This window comes from Microcebus murinus, chromosome 15, assembly GCF_040939455.1.
Source record: "Microcebus murinus isolate Inina chromosome 15, M.murinus_Inina_mat1.0, whole genome shotgun sequence".
Taxonomy (NCBI): Eukaryota; Metazoa; Chordata; class Mammalia; order Primates; family Cheirogaleidae; genus Microcebus; species Microcebus murinus.
Window position 1 is genome coordinate 11726849 of NC_134118.1, and position 12374 is coordinate 11739222.

The following is a 12374-nucleotide window of genomic DNA, read 5'->3' on the forward strand; positions in this document are numbered from 1 at the left end:
AAAAACTAGCTTAGCTTTAAAAATTGTGCAACATAATGGAAGTAAACGTTGTTTTCACATACATTGACATTTATTTCACATACTTAATAAATTGAAATGTGCTTTCTTTTTCCTTGTTAACTTTTTCACTCAACAATAAGAATTATAAAATTATTATAATAAATACATTTCCTCCCTGACCATGAATGTTAAAACGTTCTTGGACAAAATACAAATCTTGAGATCACAAAAAAGTTTTCTAATTTGATTGTATTATCTTTGGCTCTTGAAGTAATATTCTTGTAATGTTTTTGTGATAGGTAAGCTATCTTTGGGTATCTTGCTATTTGCTGAGCATTGAAAGAAGGCATTAAATTTCAGATTTATCACCACCTAAGTTGGATAAGACCAGAGGGAAAGATAATCTAGAAGAAAGACATGCAGGTCTTACACTGAGCCTTGCAATGAGTCCTACTCATTCCTCTTGGTGGAGGAAGAACATCTTGGATTTGCTGAATAGATACTTATGTCACATGTGTTTTGCAGTTGAACCTTTATTTATTTGGGGGGAAGAAGGTCTCTCTATGTTGCTTAGGCTGGTCTTGAACTCCTGGGCTCAAGAAATCCTCTTGCCTTAGCCTCCCAGGTAGCTAGGATTACAGGTACATGTCACCACACCCAGCATTGAACCCTTATATATAAAATAATACCTAAAGATTTAGGGTACAGAGAGAAAAGTAAACCCATGGCATATCTTCAGGGAGTAGAGATTGGATTTTACTTCTAGCTTCTAAATGGCACCTTAACAGAACATTCTATCCTGCACTACTGCTCCTGTATATTTGCTCTAAATTTTCTTAATTCATTGTTTCTAGACATTCTTCTTTTGGCCAATTTTATGAACATTTTTCAGGCCCAGAAAGTTCTTGGGATTGATTTGCAATAATTGCATCAGGTGGTTTTCTTGCAAAGCAAGACTTCCATCACTAGATGGTGCAGTGGTTCTATTTTATTTTTCTTGCTTTTGGCTTGGACGTTAGTTCTTACCTATGAGCCCAAATAAACTCGGGCTGTACTTTTGGTTTCATTTACACATTATACAGCTAATGTTAATTTTTTTTCTCAAACAAATACACATGGTTAAATTAATTAAATAGAAGAATCAAGGTTTCTACATTTCATCACTAGCCAATTTAACTTCCCTAAGAGTGTTAAGATAGAGTATTCAGGGTTATTTGCAAGTCAGTAAGTCATGTAGGTTGTATGATTTGGTAAGTCATTAATCTGGACCTTGATTTATGTATTTTTCTTAAATTCCAAGTCTTAATGCATAATGGTTTTATCTAATAGTTTTCACTCTTTTAGTTTACTTTTTTAGTTTGCACGTTTACTCACATAATCTACTTGCTTGGGTAAAAGAGAATACACAAATGTAACACAGTTGGCCTTGTTGTAGCATGAGGCTTGGTTTTAAATTCCTGCTCTACCATTTAGTATTTGAATGTGACTAAGTTATTTTAACTTCTGCGATCTGCAGTTTTCATGTTAGTAAAATGAAAATAACATTTTGTGTTGCATAAAGTGAGAGCTCAGCAAATATTCTACTTGGTCCCCTTGGCCTCTTTCATGTGTTTGCACATAGAGGGATGATGTCGTTCTAGACTTTGCTACACGTTTTGGTAGTAAGTTCAGATACCTCTGTTTCAAAGTCAGAGCCGGATTCTGTGTCCTGACAGAGCACAGTGGATGTTTTAGGGAGGATTTGGTTCAGATTTAAACTGTCCCACTCAACGCTGCTGCTTTTGCAACCAAGCCCGCTGAGGGAATTTTTTAGAAACCTACCTCAGTGGGAAAGAGCCTGGTTAGAAAGCAGAGTGGATAAACTTGCTCAGCTAGCAAATTCCTTGCATTCCGTAAACCAAATATGTACAAGATGAGGAAGCCAAGGCAGCCAACATAAATGAAGTCCTCCTGAAGGGTGGTCATGACGCATCTGTCAGCTGTGCATGCAGTCACCGGCCACCTCAGATCCTGTTGCACAACAGCTCATTGACTTTGTTGTTTTACAGAGACAAACTGTAGTTCAAACTCGGAGGAGAAGGGTTGGTCTTTTCAGCTGCAGAGTTTATAATTTTAAGAGCACCGGTTTCATTACATAGCGTGATCTGTAGAAGCAGGCCATGAAGATAAACATGCCCTGTACTCAGGGTTTTAAATCAGGACTGAACTTAGACCAGAGAAAAGAACCAAACAAATTTCCATAAAACTACACCTTTCCTGCCCCTTTGGCTTACTTTTTGTGGGAATTGGTGTTGGTGGGTGACTCCAAAATGTGACATGAGTAAACGCTTGTGTTACCTTGGATGTGGAAAATAGGAGAAGGTGCAGAAGGGTGGGAGACAATGAGGGGTTGAGGGAGCTACAGTTTTGAGAGACTTGACTTTTTAAAAACCTGCACATGTTGTTACCTGAGTGGTCATGGTATGAGACCTGGGTCTTCTCCCTGGTTCTTACCCCTTGTGCACATGTGACCTCATATTAGGCTTAATCTCTCTGTGCCAATTTCTTTTCCAATAAACATGAAAATAGATGAACTCCCTTTGTCTTCTCATAAATGCAGGTTGACACGTTTAATAGGACAACATCAGTGTAGGCCTGTTATTCTTGGACTTCCATAGACCAGGCCCAGTTTGTGCATCATACATTTGACATTTAATATGTCCATTATAGCTCTAAGCTTTAGTTCATCTCCAGATTTCTTATTTCAAACTATTTTAACTTGGCGATTTTTTGCAAGATGAACAAGAAGGGCTGAGAATTTCAAATCTAAACCATAACTTCTATATGAATTTTTTTTATAAGTTCTTGGAGGAAATATGTAAAGCCTATATTATTGATCAGGTGGATAATCATTGTAATGTTGGAGTGCAACTTTTACTCAAGCCATTTTCACATCTGTGATCTCATTTTACCCTCACAATCTGTTCTTATTTTGGGAAAAGGTAAAATGCTTTTTTATGAAAATCATTTACTTGGTTAAACTCAGGTCTCTTATGAGACCTGGATAGCTGTTGGACAAATTCCTACTCTAAGAGCAGAACTGAGGTTGCCACGGCAATCTAGCTGCCTGGACTCAGGTAACCCACAAAGGCATCCCCTTGCAAACTGATCACTTCCTAGATACATGAGTAGCCAGCTCATTCTCCTGCCACAATACTTTGGCTGAAGGCTTTTTAAAGAAAAGATATGCAAAGACCCAAATATTCACATGAGATCTTATTGGGGGGTTAATTTTTGTTTTCTTCTATCAGGATTATCTTACTTGGGATGGAAATCTTCAGTCATAATACATGCCAGGGTCAATAGATGGCTCATAGGTATAGAAGTGCCACCATGTTTTATAAGGTTTTTTCAAGATTTAGCTTAACCAAGCAGACTATTTCATAAATAAAGCAGCATGGTTTCCAGACTCTTGTTTTATCTTAACTGGTTCAATGCATACTGCCAATTACCTGGTCAGGAAAAGTTGCCAAGTCAAGGCAAAACATTGAGGCTTTCTGGACATTTTGAGTCCAAAATGGATGGAGGAAAAAATGTACTTGTGTCATCATACAAATGGGAAGCAGTGTTTTAGGGACCTCTGTAGACTGGAGCCTGAAGTTTGTTAGCAGCAGGTTGGTTGGTTGTGATGGAAAAAATGAACAGTGTGCTGATTAACCTCAGAACGAGGACCAAGTCTGAACACACCCACCCCTGACATCAGGAATCTGTTTGTGGTCTTTGAGATTGTATTGGGGAAACTATTAAAAGCTTGAAGAGAAATTTAGATTCACAATGGTGTCCATAAATAAAGACTAGCTCAACAGTATGTCACCTCCACAATGGAAGAGACAAGAGACAGAGATAAACTAGTGAATAACCACAAAAGACTTACTGCTTGGCATTGACATTTGTGTTGCTTTACAAGTATCACTTTCTATTTTAAATCATCTCTATCTCAAATATATATGGCCTTTGTTTTTACTCACCAGCTCTGGCAGAGCACAGAGGGGGCCAAGTGTCAGAGGATTTCTCTACATGCATAGATGGACAATTAAGACAGGGATAAAGGAGATAATGTTTCTTCCCCAAAAGAACTGTCCCAAAAGTTAACAAAATAAACCATTGAAAATAGGTTTTGTCATGAAAGCAGGGCTTTTTCATAAGCTAAAATTAGGACTATCAAGATGAAAATAACTAAGAATTGGTTTATTCTTATATATCCATTCAGAGTTTTTAATTCTGGAAAATATCAGATGTCAGCTTGAGAAATGTATCACATCATTTGGTAGGATTCCAGTCTGATGATGCACATCTCAAAGCATTCTATGGTTATCTTGGCTGTTACTAATCCAGTCTGGTCTCATTCTGTTCTTCAAAACTACCCAAAACTCTGGCTTTTAATACAGTGATAAATTTGGTAAAATAAAACCTGATATCTCTCTCTTTCTTTCTGTCATTTCTCTCTCTCGAATTTCCCAATCTTCTCATTTTTTATGCCACAATGAAACATGTGTCATACTAAATGTAAATAGCAGTTAGTAAGTGTGTTTCAAAGAACACTGGTTGGGACAGGCTCTTGAGAAAAAGAATTCCCTGGCCAAATAAATTTGATAAAACTTGACTTCTATACTCCTGTCTTAGAGATTCACAATCACACACCCACATTGAAGAGTTTGGAAAACTCTGAGTTAAAAGCCTATTTGGCTTTAATTTCCATGAATTCCCTGGGGGCGGGGGGAGGAGGCAACAGCAGTAGGAGGAACTTTACTAATTGATTTTGTGGCTCCTGGAAAACAATGCAAGCATGCTTTTGAAGTTCAACCTGATGTCCCCATCCCAAAGGTCTCTGGCCTATCACACTAAGCCTGAACTTGGTTTCAATATCTAAGTTTAAACCTAAGCCTCAAACGCCCACTGTCCCCTCTAGCCCTCCAATGTGTGCTGACCTAGTTCCTCATGCTCTGCTTGGCTACTGCACATCAGTACCTTCCTGGCCCTCAGATGGCATGTCTGGCAGATTTCTGCCTGGAATTTCCTAACTTTCATGTTCTTCTGTGATTTTGCAGACCCAACCCCCTGGCTGGCACTTGCTGCCAGCCCAGGCTCAAGGCAGTCTATGAAGGTGGGACCCTCATGTAAAATCCAAGGTTGTTGCATCCAGCAAATGTCCAATGAGAGGTGGGTCAGATGTCACAGCATTTCAGGGAAGGGAGCTGCCCAGGGACTGGGTAGGCCGGGGACAGCTTCCCAGATGACGTGGCAGTAGGACAGGACTTGGAGGACGAGTTTCTAAATGTAGAAATCTGCAGTAAGAGGAAAAGTCCAGATGCGGATACTTCCAATAGAAGATTATGAGAAACCTGCCCATGGGATCAGGGCGTGTGGAGTGAGTTACATGCAGCAGGGGCTGAAGTGAGAAACAGCAGAGAGCAGGAGCAAAGTGCGGACAGGTGCAAGGTGGGAGCCCTGCATACCAGGAGAAGGAACTTGAATTTGACCTTATAGGCAGAAGAAAGCTGTTGAAACCTTTTGAGAAAGAAAACTACACCTCCATGTGAAATTAGAGGGCAGGCCAGGGACGTGCTACTGATGTCGGCTTAATGCCATTTTGGTGCTTGTTTTCTAGGTATTGTGGGAAAGAACGGACAGGTGCAAGGTGGGAGCCCTGCATACCAGGAGAAGGAACTTGAATTTGACCTTATAGGCAGAAGAAAGCTGTTGAAACCTTTTGAGAAAGAAAACTACACCTCCATGTGAAATTAGAGGGCAGGCCAGGGACGTGCTACTGATGTCGGCTTAATGCCATTTTGGTGCTTGTTTTCTAGGTATTGTGGGAAAGAACAAGGGCTTCCCAGCCAGCATCGTCCAGGGAATCCCACCCTTGCCACTCATATGTATGATCTTAAGAACATTACTTCATCTGTCAGACCACAGTTTCCTCATGCATGAAATGATTTCAAAAGCTACCTCATCCAGTTGTTGTGAGGCTTAAACCGCCCAACACGTGTAACTGTGATGCTGGAATAGAACACCGCCACAGGCCTTTGGAAGGAACCGTGTGCTTACTTGGGGATTGTTCTAATGTGCACTGCAAATGGCACTGCCCCCCAGTGACACCGGCAGGCACTAGTTGCCTGGTCATCCGTTTGCCTTCTCTAAAATCCCTGACTGCCCGCCACAGAGAGAAGGGTGCTGCAAAAGTATTTTTCCTTCTGCATTTGAGTCTCTGAGACCCTCATCACTCTGGTGTTCTTCATTAGCGTTAGGGTTGGCTGCCCGACAGAAGCCGCCACCTGGCCTTGCTGTGGGAGTGTGACTTCTTGAAACCCGATCTGCCCAATTACCTCCTGTGCAAAAAAGTGGGTCAGAAGGAGGTGAAACCAATTACCTGGCAGGTTTTGCCTAGAGCCCCAAAACAAAAATTCCCTTTGTAAAGTCTTTCTTCTTTTTAAAGTTAGTTAATTGGGGGGAGAGAATGCCTGATGGGAATTCTCTGTAATGTCTCTTATCTTAACACTAGCTGGGACCCAGGGAGTTGCAAAAAGTAAAAGTAAACTCTTACATATGTGAGAGTTTATTTTAAACTCTAAGACACTTTGCTAGTGGTTATTATAAGTCAAAAAATTTTTTATGTTCCTCAGCCCATTTTCTTCTCTCCTTACCCTATTTCTTTTATAAATTTAATTTTAAAGCACAAGTATCTAAAGGATGGAACACTAAACACCGCATGTACTTGCTATTAAATTGTAACTAACCGATGAGCACACGTGTGCACAGAGGGAAGTAAAACTCAGTGGAGATCAAGCAGGGGGACGGGAGAGGAGGGAATGGGCGAACACCTACCTAACAGGTATGATGAACACTGTCTGGGTGACAGGCACGCTTTAACTCTGACTCAAGCATTATAAACTCTATCCGTTCGACCAAAAACATTTGTATCCCGTAATACTTTGAAATTAAAAAAAAAAAAAAAGCCTACTACCCCACACCCCACCAATGCCCACCCAGCGTCTTTCTTTCTGGACTGATGGCATCGTTGTTTCCTTTTATCCTCCATCGTGTGTCCATCGGGCTTCTAGTCCCTGAACCTGCAGGTGCACCTTCCCCCAGGCGCCGCACCCAGCACGGCCCCTGCTGCGGCTCAGGCTGCACCTGGCCTTGCTCCGTGGGAAAGACTCGAATAGGTTCTGAGTCACAAGGGAAGAAGCCAATGGAGAGGGAGGAAAGAAGCCGGGGGCGGGCCGAGGAGACGTAGGTGGTGTCAATATGATATCCATATTGCATTTTTGGGATTCACTGCACACACGCACACGCCCCTGCGCACACGCCCCTGCGCACGCGCAGTGACCAGCACGGTCCCCTGCACCTGCCCAGCGAGAGTGCTGGCGGCCGGGGCTCCTCTGCTGGCGGCGAGGCTCTTGCTGTTGGCTCCTGGTGTGGCTGCTGGTTGCCAGTTTCCTTTCTGTGGGATCTGGGGTAATTTTCATAAACAGCATTTCCAGTCCCACATTTCATTAATAATTCTCATCTGTCCCCAGAAGCCCAAATCCCGCTCAGATCACGTATGGCTGTATTTTCCCCGGACCCTCCCCCCGGCCTACTGCGATCATCGCGACCTCTCGGCCCTTTCCCATCAGCCCAGGAGCTGCGGGATGGTGAGAGTGCCTTCCTGGATTCACACGCTGTGTTTGGAGGCCTTACGTGCCGAGCAAGAAGCAAACTAAAAGTATCTAGATCAATAAATAATTTATGGAACAAATAATTAGTTCTTATAAATTGGTGAGAAGGTTCTCACAAACTGTCTCTGCAGTAAAGAAAACATTTTTCTTTGTTTTATTAAAAACATTAAATAGCTTTAAGCTGCACTAAGACTTTCGGGATACACCATTGCCATACTTTATGAACTGCAGATTACAGAACCATTTCGTGCCAGTGCTAAGTTTCCTGAATTTGAATAACTGTGGTTATTATCCTATTATTATTATCATAATAACTATGGTTATCACCTAACCACCTAACTGTGGTTAGGTGAGGGGCTTCCCGGGTTCCTAGGCAAACACTAGTGTACTTAGCAAGAAAGAGGAATGGTGTATGCAACTTGCTCTCAAATGGTTTAGGGCAGGGGTCCTCAAACTTTTTAAACAGGGGGCCAGTTCACTGTCCCTCAGACCATTGGAGGGCCGTTGGAGAGTGCGGCTCGAATTCCACACATGCGCACTGTGGGCCTGGGACGAATTGGCTGCTAAGCAGGACAGGCAGTGTGGCAAAAACACCTGGAGGGCCGGATAAATGTCCTTGGCAGGACGCACGTGGCCCGTGGGCTGTAGTTTGAGGACCCCTGGTTTAGGGAAATAAAAAGATCCATCTACCTACAGAAAATGATAAGGTAAATGTAGCCCCATGTTAAAATTTGGCTTATCTGGGTGAAGAGATCTGTATTATTTAACAACTTTCCTGTAATTGCAAAATTATTTCAAATAAAACATTAAAATATATATGTGTGTATATATACATACATATATATTTATAACATACATATATGGTATGGCTACATATTATACATTTACATAGATATACTTATAATACAGGTGTAATAATATATCCGTATTTTGAATTGAACCTCAGATTGAAATAGCTCCAGCTGGCATTTTGCAGTCACAAAGCTGAACGAGCTATGAGATTCTAGTTGTGGGCTTACTTGAAATCTGCCTTATGTATTGGGGTGGTGCCTCCTCACAGGCGTCCGGTAACTGCTGGAGCCTTGGGAGAGATCCCTGCATTTCCCACGGTGACCTTAGGCTTGGTTTCTGTCACTCACTGTGCTACCCAATTATTGTGAGTGAGAACCAGCAGGAGCTCCCTCTCCCTACCTCTACCCAATGCAAGCTAAGTCGCTTATTTGCAATTGCCAGAGACAGCTACTAGGGTATTTTTTCATAAAAGCTCCCACGTAAACAAATGTTCAGAACCTCAGGATTCACGTGAGTGAACCGACATCAAAGTCATCTGGAAAGGTGACAGCTTGCTATTCCCGCCATGTCAGGGGGTGCTTGGCAGTGGGCCAAGATTTGGAGATTCTTTTTTTTTAAATTTTTTCAAATGGACAAATATGTATTTGTGGAACACAACATGATGTTTTGATATGTGTATGCACTTGCAATGGCTAAATCAAGTTAATTAAAATATGTATTACCTCACCTACTGTCGTGTGTCCCTTAACGACAGGGGTGCTTCCTGAGAAATGCATTGTCGGCGATTTCGTCTTTGTGGGAGTATCATAGAGTGAACTTGCACAAATCTAGATGGCACAGCCCTCTGCACACCTAGCCTGCTGCTCCTGGGCTGCAAACCTGTTTGGTGTGGTACTGCACTGCATACTGTAGGCAGTTGGAACACAGTGGTACACATATGCAAACATAGAAAAGGTACAGTAAAAATACAGTATAGAAGATTTAAAAATGGTACACCTGTACAGGGCACTTACCATGAATGGAGCTTGCAGGACTGGATGTTCCTCTGGGTGAGTCAGTGAGTGAATGTGAAGGCCTAAGTCAGGACATTCCTGTGCACTGCTGTAGACTTTATAAACACTGTGCACTTAGGCTACACTAAATTTATAAAAATATTTTTTATTTTTTTAGCCAGGTGCGGTGGCTCACGCCTGTAATCCTAGCACTCTGGGAGGCTGAGGTCGGCGGATTGCTCGAGGTCAGGAGTTCGAAACCAGCCTGAGCAAGAGTGAGACCCCATCTCTACTATAAATAGAAAGAAATTAATTGGCCAACTAATATATATAGAAAATTAGCCGGGCATGGTGGCGCATGCCTGTAGTCCTAGCTACTCGGGAGGCTGAGGCAGAAGGATTGCTTGAGCCCAGGAGTTTGAGGTTGCTGTGAGCTAGGCTGACGCCACGGCACTCACTCTAGCCTGGTCAAACAAGCGAGACTCTGTCTCAAAAAAAAAAAAAAAAAATTTATTTTTTAATAATAAATTAACCTTAGCTTACTGTGACATTTTTACCTTATAAACTTAAAAAAAGTTTGATCTTTTAAATTCTTTTGTAATAATACTTACAATACAAATACCTTGTATACCTGTATAAAAATATTTCTTTATATTCTTATAAAGAATATTTTCTTTATATTCTTAAGCTTTTTCTGTTTTAAATTTTTTTCTTTTTTCTTTTCCTTATATTTTCTTTATATTCTTTATATTCCTTATATTTTCTTTGTATTCTTAAGCTTTTTTCTGTTTTAAAATTTTTTCTTTTTTCTTTTCCTTTTTCAACTTATTTTTAAAAGACTAAGACACAAACACCCACATTAGCCTAGGCCTATACAGGGTCAGGATCATTGATATCACTGCCTTCCACCTCCACATCTTGTCCCACTGGAAGGTCTTTTGGGGCAATAACATGTATGCAGCATCTCCTGTGATAACAATGCCTTCTTCTGGAATCCCTCCTGAAGGACCTGCCTGAGGCTGTTTTACAGTTAACTTTTTTTTTTTAGTAAGTATAAAGAGTATACCCTAAACTAGTGGTAAAAAGTGTAGCATAGTAAGTACATTAACCATAACAAACCTTTATTATCGTTATTTAGTGTCATGTACATCACAGCACATACATCATTGTATGTGCTGTAACATACATCATTGTATGTGCTATAACATACATCATTGTATGTGCTGTACTTTTAAATGACTGGTAGCACAGTAGGTTTGTTTACTCTGGCATCACTACAATCATGTAATGCGTTATTCTACAGCATCACTAGGGGATAGAAATTTTTCAGCTCCATGATAATCTTAAGAGACCTTGTCATATATGTAGGCTATCATTAACCAAAACATCGTTATTTGATGCATAACTGTACTCATTTATTTGTGGTGGTAAGAACACTTAAAATCTACTCTCAGCAGTTTTCAAGTATACGATATATTGTTATTAACTATAGTCACCATGTTATGCAATAGATCTCTTGAGCTTACTTCTCCTGCCTAATTGAAGTTTTATATCCTTTGACCAACATCTCCCCAACCACCTCCCTTCCCCCCAACCACCATTCTACTCTCTGCTCTTATGAGTTCTACTGTTTTTCGATTCCATACATATCTGAAATCATGTGACATGTGTCTTTCTGTGCCTGGTTTATCACCCCACATAATGTCCTCCAGGTTTATCCATGTTGTCGCAAATGACAAGATTTCCTTCTTTTTAAAGGCTCAATAGGATTCCCTTGAGTATATATATATATATATACATATATATATCACATTTTCTTTCTCCATATATCTGTCCATGAGCACTTAGGTTGATTCCGTATCTTGGCCATTGTGAATAGTGCTGCAGTGAAAATGAGAGTTCAGATACCTCTTTGATGAGCTGATTTCATTTCCTTTGGATGTATACCTACAAGTGGAATTGCTGGATCGCATACTAGTTCTGTATTTAATTGCTCGACACATCTTCATACTGTTTTTCATTGTACATGGCTGTACAACGCTACCTTCCTACCAACGGTGCAAGGGTTCCCTTGTGAGATGTGGAGACCCTTGTCCTGTCCCTCCAGAGGGTTGGGACGCTCAGCAAATGTCTTCACTTCCTTATCTCAGCCTCTGTGCTTTTCCTTCCCTTCCTATCCCTTCTCTTCTCTTTTCTTTTTTCTTTCCAGGCTTTGGCATGTCAGGGATGGTTCAGATCATCTCTACCCAGTTCTGAAGACTCCGCGGAGAGTAGCATCATGCTAGCAGGAAGCTCTTTATGAAAGGAGAGGACCCTGAGAAAAACAGGTTAAAAACAAGCAGAACTCATCTTTTACTTTCACCCGCCCCTGGGCACGTACGTCTACTTTCTACCACTCACTCCTGGTTTTTCAAGTTTTATAATCTTAAAAAAAATTCCCATGGGGACTTTTTTGGGCTGGAGGATGTTCTTGAAACATTAAAGACCTGGAACAAAAAAGGCAGGCTGCTTTTTATGTTTAAATTGAATTGTTTTTAACGGCAAAAGTAAAGAAAAAGAAACTTCCTTAACTAGGAAGTAGCAACAAGTTGAAAGTTTAATTAGATATGAGGAAAATTGGGTGTCTTGAGGGCAAGTTTAGCTGCAGGCACAATTGTGATGTAGGTTAGTTTGGTCTTTGGGGACCCACCCTACTTCGAAGCTTCTCATGGCCCTCAGGGACCCGCAGCCTCAGTCTGCCCACAATGACCCCACCTGAGCCCTGTCAATGCCCTGGGACGCAGCTTGCCCTCCAGCCAGGTTTGAAGAAAGACTGTATTCAAGGAAAAACTATTCATGACATGTGTTAAAGAGCAGGAGGCAGCCTTTATTCAGGGGGATGATTGAACTA